Source organism: Scyliorhinus canicula, chromosome 1 (genome assembly GCF_902713615.1).
Source record: "Scyliorhinus canicula chromosome 1, sScyCan1.1, whole genome shotgun sequence".
Lineage (NCBI taxonomy): Eukaryota > Metazoa > Chordata > Chondrichthyes > Carcharhiniformes > Scyliorhinidae > Scyliorhinus > Scyliorhinus canicula.
In genome coordinates this window covers 232,136,656-232,142,213 of record NC_052146.1, presented here as the reverse complement: position 1 = coordinate 232,142,213, position 5,558 = coordinate 232,136,656, and the positions used below count along the sequence as shown (strand labels likewise).

Sequence of the window (5,558 nt, the reverse complement as noted above, 5' to 3'; positions counted from 1 at the left end):
GGCCATGTGTTTATCTGTTGCAGCTCCTTTTACTTCTGTGGCCTGAAGTCTAGAACCGACTTCCAGTACTGGAGAGGGGGAAGGGGTGCTCTTTCGCTCTTCTGCCATGTTCTGCATCAGTGTGACTTTCCAATTATGCTGCTCCCAGTGACTTTCCACTGATGTGCGTCTACTGCTGGGGGCTGAGGGAGGAGGAGGGAGCAAGGGTTGCTTCGGATGCTGGTGACTTCATTGTTTTTTAACTGTTTAATGTTTAACTTATATTTGGTTTCCTTTGTATAAATATAGCTTTGTGTTTGTACAATATTCTGTTGTGAAAAGGTGCTGTGTGCATGTTATGGTGCCTTTCCCTTGTCGGTTAATGGTTAATCTGATATGTGAACTGTTACGTAGTTTGCTTTTTATCTTTTCTGTAGAAAAGTGTTGTTAACTGTTTCATAAACAAAATATTCTGTGCTGCCGCATGTTGTGGTTTCTGATTCCTCTTCTGGTAGCTGCAAATGCCTGAAGGCCTTGTGTTTGTTTGCTGCTGTCTCTTTTACTTCTGTGGCCTGGAATAAGGGAAGGGAGGATGTAGGATGACCTGCTGCCAGTGCTGGAGAAAGGGAAGGGGAGCTATTTCTTACTTCTGGTGTGTTCTGCGTCAGTGTGACATTTTCATTATTGAGGAGTCTACTTCTGGCAGCTGCAGGAGGGAGAGAAGGAGGTGGATTCAGTTGACTGAGCAACTTGATGGAGGCGTTGAAGAAATGCTTTTGCAGATTGCTGGTAGCATTATTGTACTGTTGACTGTTCAATACTTAATGCCTAGAGGCCATGTTTGTTTGCTGCTGCCTGTTTTGCTTCTGTGGTCTGGAGTAAGGAAAGGGACGATGAAAGATGACCTACTGCCAGTGCTGGAGAAGGCGGCGGGGTGCTCTTTCTATCTTCTGGAATTCTTTGCATCGGTGTTACTTCGCACTATGACTTTTCACATTTGAGGCTCTACTGCTGGGAGCTGCAGGATGGGGAGAGAGGGGACTGATTCGACTGAGCACATTGATGACGGTATTGAGGAAATGTTTTTGCAGACTGCTGGTGACTTTATTGTGCTATTGACTATTTAGTATTCAAAACCTGGAGGATGTGTGTTTGTTTACTGTCGCCCCTTTGCTTTGTTAGCCTGGAGTAAGGAATGGGATGGTGTAAGATGACGTGCTGCAAGGGCTGGAGAAGGGGAGGTGGTGCTCGTTCTCTCTTTTGGTGTGCTCTGCATTGATGTGACTTTCCAGTGTCAGTACAGACCCCCGAGCAACTTTACACTGTTCAGAGTCGATTGCTGGGAGCTGCAAGATGGGGAGAGAGGCGTGCAACGTAATGAAGGTGTTGAAGAAATGCTTTTGCTGATTGCTGGTAATTCTATTGTACTGTTGAGTGTTTAATGTTTATATGAACTGCTATAGTTTTGTGTCTGTAACAATGTTCTGTAGTGTAAAGGTGCTTGAATGTATGGCATGATGCGTTTTCTATGTTGCTCAATGGTTGGTGTGATATATGTACTGTTAAGTAATTGGTTTTCATCTTTTTGTATACTGGCACTGTTGACCGTCTAATAAAAAAAATTCTCAAACATTCTCGTGCTTTATAGACCCTTTTTTCACATTTTGGTTCGAGTTTTTAAAGTTTCAGTTTATCTTTATTTTAGTTTGGACAGTGTCCCAATCAGATTTGACCCTTAATTTGTTTACTTTTGTTTAATTGGTTGGACTTCAAAAGTGGCTTCTCGTGGGTAACATGCCATGTCTCAGACGATAATTATTGCATCTCATTTCAATTAAACTTTGAAGCCTGAACAATTTGCCTGAACTCTAGAAGCGCCAGCACCATAGAGGCAGCAGCCAACAATCAAACACTCAAGAGCTAGGCTTCAGAACTGGGGGTATCCTCGTGACCATAGGGGGAGTGTGTGGATCAGGGGTGGGCACCTGAGCACGGTCTCCCTAATGTTCCAGCAGGGGTCTGGGGTCCAGGAGCTCCTGCTGTGGCTGGGGGTATGTGGGCAGAGCGAGGTTATTCAGCACAACTGGCTCGGTGGAAGGCAGTCTGAGAGAAGGCGGGTCACGTAGGGCGGGCGATGCTGGGGGATCTGAGGGTCCTGGGGTGGATGCAGTAACTGATTGTTGGTGTCTCTCCTTCTCCAATTCCTTACAGATATAACAATGTGGCCGGTTATGTTGGTCCCACAGAGGCTACCTTTGCAGTCCTGGTGGCAGCCCAGGCAGCTGGACACAAGGCAGCAGCGGGTCGCGGGCTTGAGTTGGCACCCCATGTGCAGGGGATCGCCACACACCCAGAATACTCAGACATCCATCAAGCTGAGGAGGAACCCAGAGGGGGACACCAGCAACACCCCAAGGTGTGCACGCTTTGTCCATCTTTAAGGAGATGACGGACAGCATGTGCCGCAGGAGACTGAGTCCCAATAAAGAGACAATGCGGCACCTGTTCCACGTCCTCACAGGCTTGGCACCCCATGGAGGAGGACACCTGCTCCCAGTGGCCAAGAAGGCCACCACAGCCTTGAATTTCTATGCAACCAGATCATTCCAGGTCTCGAGTGGCGACTTGTGCAGCATTACCCAAGCTACAGCCCACAAGTGCAACAGTGAGGTCACGGATGCTCTGTATGCCCGGGCATCAGACGATATCAACATTGACTTGGATCAGGCCCACCAAGATGCCCGGACATCAGGATTCTCTGTCGTCACTGTGATGCCTGGGGTCCAAAGGTAATTGACGGCATGCATATCACCTGCCGCGCACCGGGGCATCAGGGAGTGCCCTTCATTAACAGGAAGGAGTTCCACTCCCTGAATGTTCAGCATATGTGCGACTATCACCTCCGGATCATGCACATGTGTGCACGCTTCCCGGGGAGTGTGCGTGACAGCTACATCCTAGGACACTCGGACATTATAGGTTCTTACGAATATTTTAGGCCTGTTCTGCAGCTGTGCTTGGGTTCCTGACTGGAGTAATGAATTTGAGAGGGGAAAATGGGCCAGTGGCCGGGGGGGGGTGCAATCTCTCGTCACCAAACAACCAGCCTGTGATCCAGTGGCCTGATTTGAATGGATGTGGGAATCCTTCCTGACTGTTGCTCTGATTTTAGCACTTTGCAGCTGGCTGGTGCTGGGCAGATTATTCAGCATCGGACCCTTATTTTAATACCATGGGGAGATTTTGAAATACTTCCACTACATGTCCTGACAGTCGCACCTCTGGTGCAGATTGGGTACAAGTGCAACAGGCCATATTAGACCCATAATTCTAAAGTACGACCATAATTAAAACAAGTAAGGCACGGTCTCATATCTGCTAATGCTGTAGTGAAAAGGATGCATGATAGAGAGGGCTCATTGCGGTAAAATCTATACCTGATTAATTATCTTTAGTTATTAATTGTATGTTAATATATTTGTGCATCATGGTGAGCGGGAAGGTATATTGATGATAACTGAAATTCAGGGCAAACCAGAGTACTTGTGATTAGACTTCCTATCCCTGTCAATGTATATAATCTAAAACTACAGAGATGAATGTATAAACATCAAAGTTTACATCCTTTTTAAAGTAGCAAGTTACACTGAAGCTCATTTTAAGTAGTAATGGAAGGTGATGAAGGGCTCTGCTGATGTCGCAATTTTTAAGTCATCGAAACAGCAACGTAGAAGCTTCAAGTGTAAAAATAATCGGGTTTCCTAATTACTCCACTTGTCTGAACTGCAGTCGGTGATTTTTAAGAAGTGAATTGAGTTCTCATCTGACGGGAAGTCACCTCTTTTATTTTATCCATTACGACTTTACTGAGGGGGAATAAAGTTTAACTATGAGGGCCTGACAGTAATTAGCACAAGCTATACATTAACAAACAAAGATTAGCACTGAGCTACAAATGGCACGTAGCCATGAGCAGAATGGTTATAGGGTGCATTTATCCCTCTTGAATGTGAACATTAGATTAATAACATTGTTTAACAAAATGCTACATGCATTCTCTTATGGCATTCATTATCAAATTTTAAATCTGTAGATTTCTGAAAATGACTTTTAAATGTTAAGAGTATCACAGGAAAGGAGGCTTGATTTGCTACTTGGAAAATCTTGCTGTGAGGTTTTAATGAAAGATCATAGTGGCCCTACAAGGATCTTCAAGAAGCTATGGTCCTGGTAAGGCTTGAAATAATCAGTTTTACTTTTAATGGCAAGCATTTTATATTCATTAGGATCAAAATGCCGTTTTGCAAGCAAATTGCAAAGCTATTCTACTCGCAGCTTGACAACCTAGAGGCCCTACTGCTTTTTTCATCCAGTTCATAAATGAACATGCTGTTAATATCTTAAATATGCTTTATTGCTCAGTGCCTTACACGCACTGTGTACTATTATATGACATGTTTACAAGTTGCAAGGGCTAACATTATGTGAAAAAGAAACTAGGCCTCCCTTGAAATGCACAAATGCTTTTATTTTTGCTCTGGCAAGGATGAAGGAATTTGATAACCTTCTTTCTTTGGGTCTTAGGGTGAGCTGAATATGTCTGGCCTGCCACGACACAGTTTAACGAGCTTCTGAAAACACTCAAAAGGCAGACACAAATGTGTGGATGGGCAGGGAGCCAGGGTGACCTGGGGGATGGGTCCAGTCTGGAAGGGTAACGTGGTGATGGAATGCTGAGGACAAAGCTCCTCAGGAGTGTGCTTTCACAGCCTGTGAGCTAAACGCCTGGTGCTTATTTCTACCAGACCTTCCTGCCATAAATACAACTGCTCTTGTTTGGCAGTCAAACTATCTTAGACATGCCATAACCATGTCAATGGTTCACCTTTTTTTTTCATCTGTTGTTGAACTTCACAACACTTTGATGTGAACTCTTTATACACTTAAAAAATACATTATACTTTTCTACCGTATCAGAAAAATCCATTATTATCCTGCTGTGATTTGCCTTTCCTATCGAAAAGAAATTAATTTCTTTGAAATCCATTTACCAGCATTAATGGGCTAAAGCTCCATTAAAAATTATTTCATAAATATATTGCTATCCTCCTTTTTTTTACATTTTTGAATAATTTCACTCCCATGCCTCCCTTTTCCTGGATACATGTGCAGCTGCTCGCTGTGGTTTGGGCTACAATTGCTGATTGTAAACTCTGATATTCGTTGCCAAAGTCTTCAAGACTGAGTAATGTGTCAATTTTTGAATTCATTCTTCCATGGGGTGTAGATATCGCTGGCAACTTGTTGCCCATTCCTAATTTCCCTCGACTTGACAGGGTCTTTTCAACGGGCAGTTAAAAATCAGCCACACTGCTGTGGGTCTGCAGTCACATATAGGCCAGACTAGGTAAGGCCTTCAGATTTCCTTCCTGTGGTATCTTGAATGGCTGGCAGCCACCAATAAATTAACAAATAAATGGTTTATTAAGGCAAATAACTATTTATAGAGAGTGAGATAAAGGCTACCGTACTCCATGGCTCCAAACTCCTAACTAACAATAAAACCCGTGCTCAGCCCC

General features: G+C 44.1%; 1 long non-coding RNA gene across 1 annotated transcript; it reads left to right on the top strand.

Moving 5' to 3' along the window:
• Nucleotides 1–530: 530 nt before the first annotated feature.
• Nucleotides 531–1,609, top strand: LOC119972485. Its single transcript, XR_005462056.1, has 2 exons — nt 531–1,047; nt 1,162–1,609. It is a non-coding gene; the product is annotated as an uncharacterized LOC119972485 (long non-coding RNA).
• Nucleotides 1,610–5,558: the final 3,949 nt, after the last annotated feature.